We start from the raw sequence: 16619 nt of genomic DNA, 5'->3' as shown, positions 1-16619 counted from the left end.
AAAAGTCTGATAGAAAAATGAACTTAAATATATAATTCACACAGAAAGATATTAAAATGACTTTTATATATTCTATGAAAAGATTATTAACTGCAAAGTGACTATTAAAACTACATTGAGATACTTTGTTTCTAACTACAAATAGGATAGGAAAAACTAAAAAGCATACCAACATACTCCGATAATTAGTTTATGGGAAAAACTCTCATACATTGCTGGTGCAAATTCAAACTTGTACAACCTCTCACAGAAAGGGATTGAGCAATATTTAAGAAAACTATATTTGCTTTCAGAGAAGGCAATGGCAACCCACTCCAGTAAACTTTTGACCTAACTATCCTATTTTAGGTATTTACCCAAACATACACTTCCAACATACAAAAATATATATAAACAAGGTTAGTTACTGCAGCACTGCTTATAAATTCAAAACACTGGAAATGGCATGAGAGAATGGTTAAGGTTACCACAACAGAGTAACCAAAAGAGGGAGGAAAAGACAAAGGGAGGATGGGACAGTGAGTGCTATAAATTGATATGGAATGGAGTCCAAAACATACTGAAGTGAAATGTTTAATTTAAAAAAGCAAAGAACAAAAGAGTATCTACAGTATGCTAAATTTTGTGTAAAAAGTTAAGAAATAAAAAAAAAATAAATGTGTTATCTCCTCATACCTGGGGGTAAAAACCACCAAAAGGGTAATCCAGAGACTGATGGGATTGATTACCTATAAAGGCTGGGTGAAAACAGGGTGAAAAAGAAAGAAGAAATGGGTGACACTGCTTTGAGTGTATATATATATTTAATATAATCCTGACTTTTGCAGCCATATTAATGCTTCACATGCTCAAAGATAAGTAAGATCAATTAGGATGGGGAGAAAAACTTAGAATACAACAGAAATGAATTGTATTGCAAATGACTAACATAACTATGTTACAGAAAGAAAGTTGGGGAGAAGACTAACCCAAGTAACTTTTGAATGTGGTTTCTTGCTCAGTGATGTCCAACAGAAAGATAATGGATGCCACATATGTAATTTAAAATCTTCTAGCAGCTATGTTAAAATGGTTAAAATTAACTTTATTTACTTTATCTAATATATCTAAAATATTTCAACATATTATTTAAATATTATTGGGATATTTCACATTTCTTATTTCATATTAAGTTTACAAAATCCAGTACATCTCAATTCATGCAGTTAGTGGCTACTTTATTGACCAGTGAATATTTAGACTATATGCCCATAGGATAAGGAAAACAAATATTGAACTCTACTTCAGTTCAGTTCAGTTCAGTTCAGTCGCTCAGTCGTGTCCGACTCTTTGAAACCCCATGAATCACAGCACGCCAGGCCTCCCTGTCCATAGGAGATGTCTTTTAAGCAGTGGTATGAAACTATTCTCTGGTATTCTAGGACTAGTCCAATAAGTAAAAATGCAAACCATAGGGACAAGTTTCTCACTTTTGGAAGAGGGGGTTATAAATACAGAATGAATAAACCCTGTAGTGTTGGACTGGAATCAGAAGTATCAATATAAACTCATTGCTTTCAGAAGACAAAAAAAGATGTATATGAATGTGTATATGAGTGACAAGGGCAAGGCAACAGGAAACAGCAATCAGCTTGAATGGGCTCCCACTGACCAAATCAGTAACAGCATCAAAATAAATAATGAAATAAAGTATTATAAGTAAGTATAATAGACATGACGGAATTAGAAAATCACCATTTAGGAACCATCATGAAAATGATTCAGGCAGATATACAAAAGTTAGTAAAGGTTCAAGGAGAAGTAGGAAATTTATAAAATCTCAAAGTACCTTTTCAAAGATACCTCAAAATTAAAAACATAATGTCAATGTACTTAATCACTGAACTATACACTTTGGTTAAAATGATAAATTTTATGTATATTTTACCACCAAAGTAATTATAAAAGGAAAAACAGTAACTTTGCACTGGAAAACCTGGCAAATACTGCCTTTAAAGGAGTTATCCAAGACCACATTACTAATATTTCAATATCCTGTGCCTCCTGACACAATGCCCTGAGAAGCATAACGTTACTTCTGCGGTATTCCTGCCAGAAATGGGTAATCTGAAGCCAGTAATGAGAAAACAGCAGATAAACCCAATTTATAAGCATTCTACAAAAGAACTGATGCCTTTGAATTGTGGTGCTGGAGTAGACTCTTGAGAGTCCCCTGGACTTCAATGAGATCAAACCAGTCAATTCTAAAGGAGATTAACCCTGAATATTCATTAGAAGGACTGATGCTAAAGCTGAAGCTCCAATACTTTGGCCACTTGATGCGAAAAGCTGACTCATGGAAAAGACCCTGATATTGGGAAAGATCGAAGGCAAAAGGAGAAGAGGACCACAGAGGATGAGATGGTTAGATAGTATCACTGACTCAATGGACATGAAACTGACCAAACTCCAGGAGACAGTGAAGGACAGGGATGCCTGGCAAGCTGCAGTCCACGGGATGGCAGGGTTGGACACGACTTGGCGACTCAACAATAATAATAGCAAAATAACTGGCCTGGACTCTTCAAAAATGTTAATGTCCTGCAAAAGCAAAGACTGAGGAAATGCTCCAGATTAAAGGAAACTAAAGAGACATGACAATTGAATACACTCCAAGAGCCAGAATTTTCTTTTGCTACAAAACAGTACATTATTGGGATAATGAGTGAAATCTGAATAAGTCTGTGGACTACAGTGTAATATTAAATCAATGTTAATTTCTTGATTTTGATAACTGTAGTATGCTTTCATAAAAGAACGTCCTTGCCTTTAGAAAATATACTCTCAAGTATTTAGGTAAATAGGGATAGGTCTGTATCTTACTCTCAAACAGGGAAAACACTCTCCCTTTATTGTTAGAAGACCTTCATATTTCCAACATTAAAAGAACATAAACATACAAAATATGGAAGCTTTAAGAATAAAAAACTCTAAAGCAAATACTTCTCCATTTAGTGGACAGAGAAAATTCAGTCATTATAATACCAGGAAGATTGTAGGCCTGACCTTACATACAAACTCATTAATGATCAGGAGAGTGCAAATAACACATTTAATTAAATTTGCTCATTTATCTATTTTGGGAAGTACTATTAACAGCATTAACAGCACTGAGAGAGAGTAGGAATATAAAAGGACAGAGATTAAAAACAATGGCCCAAAACAACCAAACTGGAGAGTGAATAGAAGGCTAGGTAAAATTAGAAGCTTAAAAGAATGAAAGAAAGATATCAGACACTTAAATACTATCAATTTTAAGGCAGACTGTTGCTATATGAAGCAATTTTGGCAAACACCAATGCTAAATGAGGAAATATATATATATATATAAATGTGTATTATGTATCTATACACATAGCACATACATGCATACATATACATACATACCCATCACCTTTTTCCCTGTAAGAGACGGGTAATCCTAACTAAGTAAGGATTCATGAAGGGAGAACACCCTAAAAACAGAGGACTACTGATGCAGTTTGATAAGAGTAGTTTCATACTCATACTTTCACAAATACAGAAACTCGATCAAGGATCACCAATGAAGAATTAAACTATCCTAAGCATGGCAACCCACTCCAGTATTTTTGCCTGGAAAATTCATTCCATGGACAAAGAAGCCTGGAGAGCTGCAGTCCATGGGTCGCAGAATCGAACATGACTGAAGCAGTCTGGCACACACACACAGACTATTAGTTCTGTTATCTACCCTAGATTCTTCAACTAGCTACCCTTGGGTTATCCTTATTTTCCCTCATTTTTCTCTCCAGGCACTGAGCATTCAAAATAGTCTACATTTCCCAACCTCTCCTGCAGGAAGATGTGGCTCTGTGACCAACAGAACATGAGCAAAAGTGGCACATCTAACTTTCAGGAAGTATCCTCAAAGGGAAGAAGATGTGTCCTCTTCCTCCTTTCTGCTGGTTCATATGTGGATGAAGAGGCTGGAACTCCAACAGCCACCTTAGACCAGCAGGCAACTTTGGAAAAGAACAGAATCCACGCACAGTGGTGCAACGACGTGACGCCGTGACAACGACGACTGTCCCAGGCTGCTTCTGGAAGTCGTGACAGTGACAGAAATGAACTTTCATCACGCTTAAGTCTCTATTATTTGACTGCAACCAAATCTTATCCTAATTAATATAACCTCTATACTAATGTACACTCCAGAGTTTCTTTCTTTGTCTAAACAATCTTCCACTGGTCCTTTGCTGGTTTCCTTTTCTGCTTCACACTCTTTTACCATGAATATTCCCCAATATTCTATCCTTGGTCAAACTTCACAGTGAGGAAAATTTGTCTTTTCTGCTCTTCTCCCACTAAATTCACACATTCTAAAAAGCTTCATTCCTACGTGTCTGATCATTTATTTGAGCTCTAATTTTAACTCTAGCTGTCCATTGTTCCATTTGTACAAGATGTAATTAAACAGGAACATAAGTGATTTTTAAAACTAAAAAGATAAATAGACAAAACGGTGATGGCAGCAATAGTAGTTGCTGTGATGGCAATAAACAGCTAACACCGAGCTTTTAAAATATGCCAGGCACCGTTCTAGTAGCTAATCCTCATGATAATCCTATGAAGCAGGAAGTATTATCACCATCCTCCTTTTAAAAATGAGGAAATGGAGGCAAGTTAAGGCAAGTTAAGAAACTTATTCAAGATACAGAATTAATGTACTAAAGAGATCATTCAAACCTAGTCTTCCAGAACCCACCCTCTTAACCAGCATGCACTAGCATCTCTTCTCGGAATGTTATCACAGCTTAAGGTTGTTCTCAGCAGTGATGACAGTTATTTAAATATCCAGCATGGTAATAAATTTAAGGCCTCTGCAGATTAACTTTTAGGGACCGTCAAATATCACTTAGAAATAAATATGGTAAATAAGATGAGTGATCAAGCAAGACAATATTCTTGGGCACAAAAGATATGACCATAAAGTAATGAGACTGGTTTTCTTGTATGGCTCTATTGGTTCTGAAAGCAGTTCCAAAAGACAAATCCAAAGAATATTTATTTGCTAGAATAAATGCATAGTCTTAAGAATGATTACTTTAAAAGGGACAGTATTCATTTATAATAAATTTAATAATGAAGATCTTTACTTTTAAAGTACCAGATTTTTCAACTACCACTCAAACCTACAACTTGTAAAAGCACCTGAACTCAGTATCTTTCTCCCTAGACCTCTAGGAGATCCTTCCTCAATGTCACTATCAAAATGCTACAATATACCTATCTGTCAAACTCAAAACTTTGAGGTATTGCAACTTTCAGCTTTTCTAACCCTACACTTCTTGCTCTTCCTCCACAAGAGCTTTACACCTTCTATGTCTACATTATTCCATGACTGTCCTATTGCCTACCCTAAAGCCACTCCCTACTTGGGGTTACCCCTCTAAGCCACCACAACAATCTTTTTCAAATACTGTTTTCATCATCACTTTCAACAAAAATATCATCTTTAAGGATCAAATCTAAGTTCTTCAGCCCAGCCTTCAGAGCCTTCCATTAATTCTTCATTATCCTTATACACATGTAAACCTAGCAAATCATCTCTCTACTACACATCATCTTCCATTTGTGGAATATTAAAATACCCCTTCTGTCTCATACAGTTCACACACTGCACTTCTTGCTTCTAGCTTCTCACCACTCTATGTGGAATTTTCCTCTGTCCTCTCAATTTGTCATTCTCACTTCCTTCAAGATCCTCCTCTTCCATAGAGTCCTAATAACCTCAAATAGATACTGCTCTATTTTACATTTAGTAGAATGGGGTGAACTGCAAAGACTGACCAGACTACGTAAGAAAACAGGCATCCCAGAAATAAACGCACACTTAGAGGGTCCGTTAATCCACAATGCTGGAGGCGAGACTACGCAGTGGGGAAAGCGGTCTCTTCAATACATGCTGGTGGGAAAACTGGACACCCACGTGTAAAACAATTTAACTACACCACTTTCTTACACCAAGTAAAAAATAAACTCAAAATGGATGAAAGACTTAAACGTAAGACCTAAAACCATAAAACTGCTAGAAGAAAACACAGGCAGCGCACTCTTTGTCATCAGTCTCAGCAATATTTTTTGGAATCTGTTTCCTTGGGAAGGGGAACAAAACCAAAAATAAACAAATGGAACTACATCAAGCTCAAAAGCTGCTGCAAAGCAAAGGAAACCATCAACAAAATGAAAGGGCAGGCCTCGCTATGTATTGCTTAGGTTGTGAGATTATGGGTTTTGTTGTTCTTTAAACTTTTCTGTATTTTCCAAGTTTTCCACAGTAAGCATGTATTTGATTTTTTTTTAAGAAAAAAGTATTTCTAAAAAAGAAACTAATCATTTTATTTAATTTTTTAAAATGAGTTTACCTATGAGGGCTTCCCTGGTGGCTCAGCAGTAAAGACTCCGCCTGCAATGCAGGAGACACGCAGAAGCCGCAGGTTCAATCCCTGAGGCAGGAAGATCCCCTGGAAGAGAAATGGCAACCCACTCGAGGATTTTTGCCTGGGAAATCTCATGGACAGAGAAGCCTGGCAGGCTACAGGCCACAGGGTTGCAAAAGTGTTGGACACGACTTAGCGACTCAACAACCACCAAATGAAGGCAGTTAACAGGCCTGCGGCAAAAGCTGGCTTGGTGTTTGTATTCTGAATATGCAAAATAAAACCAGTGCTTAAGGGAAAATTTTAGTGTAATAAAAACTGTATAAACATGTTACTTGATTTACTACTAATATCTGCAGTTCTTCCCTCTCGGCTAATTACAAATGTCTACAAGAACTCCCCAAATAACAGACAAAACCTCAAAAAACTCACTCAACAAGCTCTTGGCCATGCCCTCCTGGTTCCCTCCTGCAGTCTTTCGCAGTTCCCTCCCTGACATTTCTAAGTCAGCCCTTTGCTCTGCATCTGTTTACCCCTCTTTCTAACTGCCTCAGTCTGACTGTCCCTCCTAAGGGTTTCTGATGTCCCCTCTCTGTCTCTGACTAACCCTCACTCTCTGCTTTTTGTTGGGTACCCTCTTTCTGTCTCAGGGACAAGTTACGCACCCCAGTGTGAGACTTTTCCTTTCTGTCTCTGCCCTTCCGTCAGCCTTTCCCCTAGTCACCTCATTTCCAAGACATTCTTGTTAACTTTTCCCTCTACTCTTTATAAACAAACAGGGTTGGTATTATTAACCCTATTTTACAGATGACAAGAAAAAAACAAACAGGGCTACTGGTATAAACTTCAGAGGGGAATGTTTAAATCCAAGGACTTCCCTTCTCTAATACTCATCTGGCATTCCATGGCAAAGAACCTGAAACAGCCCATATGCAAGCCAGTATTAACACTACACCTATTTTTTCCTAAGAGGCAAATCTCATAATAAGAATACCACACACCATTTGCCCATATTTTTGCCTTAGCACCAAGTTAAACAGTAATGAATTTGTCCGTTCTAGAAATTCATATCACTGTATGTACAGGTTAACTCATGTTATTTGGGAACCTCAGAATATTAGACACCAGAATCTGCTGTTTCTAACACTGCTTCTCTGCTTCTCTGTTGTTATCCCTAGTCTAAACCAGCCATGTTTGACATAAAAATAAATAATAACAAAAAATTTTTAAAAAGGGCACAAGGGACAACAGATTAAATAAAACCGAAGAACAAATTTGAAGAATTAAAAAACTAGACAGAAGGCTAGCATGAGACTGCGAAATGGCACAGCACAGACTGTGAGCAATGGGTCCATGTTCTACTGAGAGGAAATATTCTCTCCACACGCAGGTTTACTGCTGCACGGCAATAGCCTGTAACTGCTCTTCTATCGAAACCTCTGACAACTGGAATTCCCCTGTAATTCAATAAACTCTCAGGAGCTCAGGAGTTACCCAGGCTTCATTCATCCTACCGGGCTCATTAACAGAAAACTCTTCATGTTTCCCCCACTAGCTAAGAGCACATTTTCTGGTGGGTGGCATAGTAGAAGTAGGTTCTCTTTTAAGACATGAACATCCTAGTTCCATTTCTTCTCACTTTTCCTGTGGGTGGAATGCCTGCAACCAATACAATTCAACCAAGAGAAACGTCTAAAATATAGTTCAGGTTTAGTTCAGTTCAGTCGCTCAGCCGTGTCCGACTCTTTGCGACCCCATGAATCGTAGCACGCCAGGCCTCCCTGTCCATCACCGACTCCCGGAGTTCACTCAGACTCACGTCCATCGAGTCAGTGATGCCATCCAGCCATCTCATCCTCTGTCGTCCCCTTCTCCTCCTGCCCCCAATCCCTCCCAGCATCACAGTCTTTTCCAATGAGTCAACTCTTCCCATGAGGTGGCCAAAGTACTGGAGTTTCAGCTTTAGCACAGGTCACCAGCTTTATACACAGTGTGAGTGCTAGTCTTGTACTGCAGGTTTATATAATTAAAGATCTACACTTTTACTTTTGACACTAGTTCATTTACTTCTGTCATGTCTAATGAGTGCACAAGTTCCAAATCAACAATACACTAGTCTTCTCACTCATTCTGGTGAGATATTTTGTAAATGGTGAGCTAATAAGGACAGGGTCACAGATTGAAACACATTAGACAATTAGTTTTGCTATTTTTCAGGGCTCAGTGGGCACAGTCAACAAACTTAACCTTGGCTAAAAAAATTACAGTGATCATGTGAAGCTTTATGAGAGTGAACATATATGTATCACCTAAATTCATGACTATAAGAAAATATAATAACTAAACACAGTAACAATAATACTGTCTTTCACTAACCCTGAAAATGGGTCTATCTTCCAAAAATTTCTTTTAAAGAAAAAAGAACAAAAATGTTTAAAACATAAAGGAAAAAATAATATGTTACAGCACACAAATCAGATTTTAATGGAAATGACTATTGTTATAGTTTATACACAAGTCTGTAGTAAAAAAAAAAATAATAATAATTGTCATCTTGCTGATTCTTAACTACAGGTCAGGGTGAAACTGGTAAAGTGGAGCCAGGGGAAAACACATCAAAAAAGAGAGTAAAGGAAACAGTTCCTAGACATTTGCATCTTCAGACATCAGTCAACACAGCATGTGAAGGAATGAAAAGTAAACATTTCAATTCTTAACTCTAAGACTCTGCTTGGACCAACAAATCGGTTTTCTCTAGTAGACATTCCCTCTTGGTTTCTCTAAACTCTCACTCCTTGTAGATACACACACCCCAGTGCCCCCATAAGCACCTGTCACTAAGTTACCACTTTCAGAAACTGAGAGTCACCAAATCTTCTGGCCCCTACCCACCAGATGGAACTTTTAGAGTCAAATAGTCTGGCTTTAAAAAAAGGCAGGGAGGGTGGGAAGCCAATAAAAAATTCTCTATAAAACTCTATCCTAGTCAATAGTCTATATCTAAGTCATTAACACAGATAACTGCTCTGCTACAAGCTATAATGTGCAGAAAGACACAAAACTAAATTCTTACTATGGGTTATCAATGAAGCACTAGCCCAATAACACACCCCAACAACAAGAGCATTCTGGAAACTTCTAAACATAAAAAATAGCCTAATATAATCTTTATATAAAATGCAACTGCTTTAAAAAAAAAAAAAAAAGCCTGCAATCTGAGCACTTCTTACTGCTTCTTTAAGTTTATGGGTTAAGGATAACTATCCTCACTTACGAACAACAACAACAAAATTGAATCTTAAGAAAATACGTTACCTAAAATTTCATCACTTTTTACCATCATCATAGTCATCAATTAGAATAGCAACAAAATAATGAGCAAATACTCACTCCAGCACTACTTTATATTCACATCTCATTTAATCCGTATAGACACCTTATCAGGTAAATGCTATCATCTTCATTTCAGAAATTAGTAGACAAGCTTAAAGAGGTGAAATAATTCGCCACAACTCATGAACTGGAAGTCACAGCACTGGGATTTCAACTCAAATTTGTTCAGCTTTATACATTCAACAATTGTACTGCCATCCTTTGGTTTTAGAACCACATTCAAGTATTTTCCAAGCAACGATTTCAGAAATAATACAAGACTACCTACTTACTATACTGCCAAACCCACAAAAAGTTGACTGTAAAATCCTCACTCTTTACAAGGGGAAAGAGAAACAAAGTCACCTGCGGAGTCTCAGACTTAATATACCGCCAAACCCACAAAAAGCTGACTGTAAAATCCTCACTCTTTACAAGGGGAAAGAGAAACAAAATCACCTGCGGAGTCTCAGACTGAACTGCCGGAATAAAAACTACACAAGAATCCTGGCTGTTTATATTCTGAATTCTAACTATAAGGTAACACAGACTCCTAACACATGTAGCAGGACAGGTAAAAATAACGCCAATATTTCTCATTTCAGCTAGTATACATTCAAGTTAGTGACTGTGATACAATCAGAGCTAGGTTTAGAACAAGTAGTACCTCAAAAGGGCCAACCAGCTGGAGACAAGCTTAGCACTACACATGAGGAGCATGAAGTACTTTCTGGGATTCTTGTACACTGTGTAGCACTGAAGAAAGGATGGCTGTAACAAAGCAAGACGCGAGCAAGGCTGCTCCTAAGTGCGTGCACGCAGCGCTGGTGGGACAGAACAAGCCAAATTCTGGTGGACCTTAAAATCCAGACGAAGTTTAAAACTGACTCCACAGGTGATAGGGCCCTAATGTTACCTCTTCCCCAGGAACACGACATAAGAACATCTATAAGGTTCACACTCGTTTCCAAAGACATTTTCCCCCTATGTATTTATTAACTCATTTGATCTTCATACGGTTCACGATCACGTTTATGATCAAGTTCATAAACACATAAACACGATTTGAAAATTCAACTGACCTGGGCTGGAGACAGAGAGACAGTGAGATTGTTATATGTGAAACATGCTTTCTCACACATGTCATTTCTAATAAACTGCTCGACACTGGAAGGCAGGAAGGCCGAAGACGATCACCCCCACTTTTCAGATTGGGAAACCCGGGAGGCAATAAACGGGCTACAAAAGATAATAGATCCAGCAAGTGGCAGACCCGAGACTCTACCCAGGACATCAGATTCCAAATCCTGTGCTTCTTCCCTGCTCAACTCTGAGAAGAGGCTTTTATTGATAAAGAAAACTTTAAAAAGTGGACTTGGAGTTTTCCGAGGGTGGCCCAAGAAAACCAGGAAGTATACCCTCCCTGGCGAACAGACAGTTCACTCCCAGCTCATAGCCCGGGGGCTCCCAGCCAGCCCAGCGGACTCGCTCCAGAGGCTCAGGGCTCGCGCCCCGAAATCGCCCGAAGCCCCGGGTGGCCCCCGCTGTCCACAGCCTCCTAACCACTGGGGAGAAAAAGGGGTGCCCAAGTCCCCACTCAGTACCTGTTGAAACACAGGAAAGGAACTGCCCCTTCGCAGAGAGTATCTGAGGAGAGCACCCAAAGCAAGCACGGAGCCCAGAGAAGGAAAAAGGGTTCTGAGACCGTCCCCCGCAACCCAGGGCCCGCAAGGGTCGAAGGGCGGGAGCCGGCCACGCGTCACGTGAGAAGAAAAATACCGGTAACGAAAGGGGAAAGCAAGCTTGTCCCAAGACTTGAGGGAGACGTGGAGGCCACGAGCCCCAGGCTGGAGTGCGGAGGGAGGGAGGGACAGGTACGCGAAGCAACTCGTTACCCGGGGCGCCTTAGCTGTCCGCATCCGCCGCCTCCTCCAAGCTCTAGTTCTTCCGCTCGAGCCTCCGAGACGTGCGCCAGGCCCCGGCTCCGCCCCCCCAGCGCAGCGCGGCCTTCTGGGGACTGTAGTCTCCTTGAGGCCGGCCTGCGTAGGCGGCCTCCGGGTCACGTGGCGGGGAAGAGTAGGCAGAAGAGCGCAGCCCCCGCGATGTGTGGGGTGCTGTCCGCTCACTCTTCCCCTTCCCTCTCAGCTATAAAGGGGTCAGAGCTCCTAACGTCCCTCACAGACGTACCATCCCTCCTCTTCACAGCAAAGCTTCTTGAAAAAGGTAGTCTGAACTCGCTGTCGCCACTTCCTCCTTCTCCTCTGCCCGGCGGCTTCTGCCCCGAAAGAAAGTGCCCTTGTCACCATCATTCACTGAAGGTAGTTTCAAGTTACTGCTGCTAAGTCGCTTCAGTCGTGTCCGACTCTGTGAGACCCCATAGACTGCAGCCCACCAGGCTCCCCCGTCCCTGGGATTCTCCAGGCAAGAACACTGGAGTGGGTTGCCATTTCCTTCTCCAGTGCATGAAAGTGAAAAGTGAAAGTGAAGTCGCTCAGTCATGTCTGACTCTTCGCGACCCCATGGACTGCAGCCTACCAGGCTCCTCCATCCATGGGATTTTCCAGGCAAGAGTACTGGAGTGGGGTGCCATTGCCTTCTAGCTTTAAGCACCATTTGATGCTGTTGGACATTATCACTTATTTTATAACTATCTTCAGGTTTTCCTTCTTCCTCTCTGGTCATTCTTCTCCGTCTCCTTCAAGAATTCTTTTTCTAACCTGCTTCTTAAATATCAGAGTTCTTGGAGAACACTAATATTTAAGTCTCCCTTTGGGCTTCCCTGGTGACTCAGATGGTAGAGCCTGCCTGCAATACAGAAGACTGAGGTGCAATCCCTGGGTTGAGAAGATCCGCCGGAGAAGGAAATGGCCACCCACTCCAGTATTCTTGACCTGGGAAATCCCGCGGACAGAAAAGCTTGGCGGGCTCCATTGGGTCGCAAAGAGTTGGACACAATTGAGCAACTAATATTTTCACGTCCAACAAGCACCTCAAATGTAGCAACTTTAAAAGTGACTCTTCCTCCTCCCTGTTCACTAACACTCACTTCAACCTTCAACTTAGATTCCTCTGTCTCACTTCTTCCACTGGGTCCAAATGGGCACCAGATTGTGTAGATTCTATGTCCTGAGCATCTCTTGAATCTGTTTCCTCTTCACACCCACCGCCAGAGATTTAAATCAGACCCGTCTCATTTTTTACCTGGTTACAGCGTGGGCTTCCTTACTGGGCCCAGCACTTCAGCACCTCTGCAAGTTCCTCCCAACTGCCATCAGCACCTCTGTGGGTTCCTCCCCACTGCCATCAGGCCTATTTATATAACCAGAAAAATTTAATCACATCACACTTTTGGTTAAACCAATTAAAGGATCCACTTGATTGGCTTTGAGAAGAGAAAAGGAAGGGTATCTCTTGAGTGATTTTTACAAAACATGGAGGCCAGGCCCACTAAGTCTCTATCCTTATACCAGTAAAATTAAATCATGTCACACTTGGGAGCTTCCTTGGTGGCTTAGATGGTAAAGCGTCTGCCTACAACGCGGGAGACCCGGGTTCAATCCCTGGGTTGGGAAGATCCTCTGGAGAAGGAAATGGCAACGCACTCCAGTATTCTTGCCTGGAGAATCCCATGGACGGAGGAGCCTGATAGGCTACAGTCCATGGGGTCACAAAGAGTGACGCGACTGAGCGACTTCACTTTCACTTCCACACTTGGTTAAACCATTTAAAGGATCCACTTGATTGGTTTTGGAAGGAGAAATGGAAGTGAATTTCTTGAGTGGTTTTTACAAAACATGGACACCTGCCTTACTACTTTCTCTACATCCTTGTGGTTCAGAGGTTCAGGGAAGAGAGACTTATAGATCTTATTTCAGGGTAAGTGGACATAAGCATGTTTTAAACGTTCCCCAGGTGATGCAGTCTTTCAACAAGATTGTATTTTGTTGACTGCTCTGTAGGAGGCTTTGTGCCGGATACTAAGAAAATAATAGTAAACAAGATAGTCCCTGCCCTTGTGGAGTTTACAGTCTCTAGGAAGAGACAGACGTTAATCAAATGATTCCATACCAGAAAAAAATGAAACCCACAAAAACAAAACCCCACAATTACTGGTTGTGAATTATGCAGGAATTATTATTCAGGGAAAGTGATCAATTCCTTTCTCTTTCCCTCTGCCCCCTATTCTATGCTGTGAATCAGCGTAGCTCCTCAGCCTATCAAACACGGCCTGGCAGAAGCTAATCTTCCTCCACGCCCTCCTCCTACATACTTTTAGACTTATGGAACTGCTGAGTTGCATAAATTGTTCCTCTGTTTGCAAAACTCTTACCTTTCTCCCTTGACTAACTTCTACCCAGTCTTACTCTACTTCGCTGCATTCAAAGCAAACCCAGTAGAATTCTGGCCACAAGGAAACCCTTTCTGAGGCTTGAACTAATCAAGTGGTAACTCCTGGACAACCAGAAATGAGCTGAGTTAGAGAAACCAGGAACAGTTGAACATGGGCTACTGGGAACAGGGCTCTGTTAGCTATTTTTGGAGTTAAAAGGCCTGAACCAACATACCCAGCCTTCAAAATACAAATCAAGTGTCACCTCCTCCGGAAGCCTTTGCTGAGCTCCCCAGCATGAACTAATGGGTTCTCGTTGCACCCATGCAGACCTCTCGTCCAGTGACAGGCTAGAGGCAGCTCATAACAGCTTTCATATCCGACTCTTTGCGACCCAATGGACTGTAGCCTGCCAGGCTCCTCTGTCCTTGTAATTTTCCAGGCAAGAATATTGGAGTAGGTATCTGATCTCTTCTCCAGGGGATCTTCCCAACACAGGGATCAAATCCAGGTCTCCCACATTGAAGGTAGATTCTTTACCGTCTGAGCCGCCAGGGAAGCCCTTTGAAAAACTGTTTTACGAGTCAGTTTTTAAACCATTGGTAACTTGAAATCAGCTCAGATGGGAGTATTTACACCACCATGGAAATCAACAAACGACAAATCACGTTCTTTTTTTGAGAGTCAGTTTACCAGCATATCACTACCTTTGTCACAAAATGTATCTCTACATTATGTTGTGATGATTACTCTCCTTTGAGAGACAAATTCTCTGTAACAACTTCATTTAGCAAATATTTGGTATTTATTACTGTGCACCAGAGACTAGCAAAATTCTGAAGGGATTTATAGTGGAGAACAAACATGTTACAAGGCTCACAATCTAGCAGATATGACAGATTGTAAACAAAGAACTGTGTACTTACAAATTGAGCTGGGATGCTTTGTTGTGGAACATCCTAGCAAAGAGTGGTTGGTGGGCATAGAATACTACGCTACTTTAACAAGGTGGTCCAGATCGCCTCTCTGAGGTTCAGAGTGACCTTTCCCCTGAGCACTGAAGGATGAGAAAGAGATGGTCAAGGGGAGAACCAGGGAATTGATGTTCCAGCCAAAGGGATGAGACCACACAGAGAACAAGCTAGGTTGTGTGAAGGACAGAACGGTGAGGTTTGTGGAATAGTATGAAAGGTAATTGTGTGTCGCCTTGACTGTGTCACTGAGTAACCAGATCAGACATAATTTGTGGGTGTGTCTGTGAGGATGTTTCCAGATGAGACTAGCATTTGAGTGGGTGGACTGAGATAAGTAGCTCATTTTCCCTCCCTTATGTGGGTGCCTGCTTGCTAGGTCACTTCAGTCTTGTCTCACTCTTTGTGACCCTATGGACTGCAGCCCACCAGGCTCCTCTGTCCATAGAACTCTCCAGGCAAGAATACGGGAGCGGATTGCCATTTCCTTCTCTAGGGGATCTTCCCAAACCAGGGATCAAACACCCGTCTCTTATGTCTCCTACGTTGACAGGCAGGTTCTTTACCACTGGGAAGCGGGCATCACTCAATTTGCTGAGGGTGTGAACAAAAGAAAAAGTTGGGAAAGCGGGGAGTCATTCTGGTCTTCTATCCTTCTACTCTCTCTGGTTCTCAGGCCAGGACTGGAATTACACCACTGGCTTTCTTGGGTCCACAACTTGCAGACAGCAATTGTGGGACTTCTCAGCCACAATAAAATCACACAAACTAATTCTTCACAATAAATCTTGTTTTATATTTGCGTATATACATGTGTGTGTTCAGTTGCTTCAGTTGTGTCCACCTCTTTGCAACCCTGTGGACTTCAGCCCACCAGGCTCCTCTGTCCATGGGATTCTCCAGGCAAGAATACTGGAGTAGGTTGCCATGCCCTCCTCCAGAGGATCTTCCCGACCCAGGAATCCAACTCGGGTCTCCGGCATTGCAGGTGGATTCTTTACTGCTAAGCCACCAGGGAAGCCCCACATATATACACACACATACATATACATAGGATATAAATATATATATATATATATATATATATATATATATATACACATACACCTATACATACAGGAGATACACATATATCCTATTGGTTCCTATTTCTGTGAAGAACCTCTTCTCATACAGATGGGGAGAAGTGGGGGTTGAGTGATTCGGATGACATGACAAGATGATTGGAATCATGTGTGCACAGCCTTGAGGCCGTGGTGAGGACCCTGGACTAAATTATAGCCACTGAAAAGCTATAATTAACAAGGGGTTAATGTTATCTGATTGACTTTTTTTTTTTTTTTTTTTGCCTTGTCTTGGAGCATATGGGACCTTAATTCCCCAACCAGGGATGGAACCATACCCGCTGCAGTGAAAGTGTGGTGTCTTAACTACTGGACCCAGGGAAGTCCCCTGCTACTGCTGCTGCTGCTGCTGCTGCTAAGTCGCTTCAGTCGTGTCCGACTC

General features: G+C 41.2%; 1 protein-coding gene across 9 annotated transcripts in view; it reads right to left on the bottom strand.

The window, feature by feature from the left end:
• R3HCC1L (R3H domain and coiled-coil containing 1-like) overlaps window positions 1–12175 on the bottom strand; it is a 72161-nt gene extending 59986 nt beyond the window's left edge. For 2 of the 9 annotated variants that reach the window (XM_010833088.1, XM_010833093.1), the window contains exon 1: window positions 11708–11793. The gene's annotated coding sequence lies outside the window, so the exon portion shown is untranslated. The other 7 variants (XM_010833090.1, XM_010833091.1, XM_010833095.1 and 4 more) reach the window with 7 other exon arrangements.
• Between the last annotated feature and the right edge of the window lie 4444 nt (window positions 12176–16619).

Source organism: Bison bison, unplaced genomic scaffold (genome assembly GCF_000754665.1).
Source record: "Bison bison bison isolate TAMUID 2011002044 unplaced genomic scaffold, Bison_UMD1.0 scf7180017862979, whole genome shotgun sequence".
NCBI classification, from domain to species: Eukaryota; Metazoa; Chordata; class Mammalia; order Artiodactyla; family Bovidae; genus Bison; species Bison bison.
Note: the sequence above shows the minus strand (reverse complement) of the source record. Positions and strands in the feature narration are given on the sequence as shown.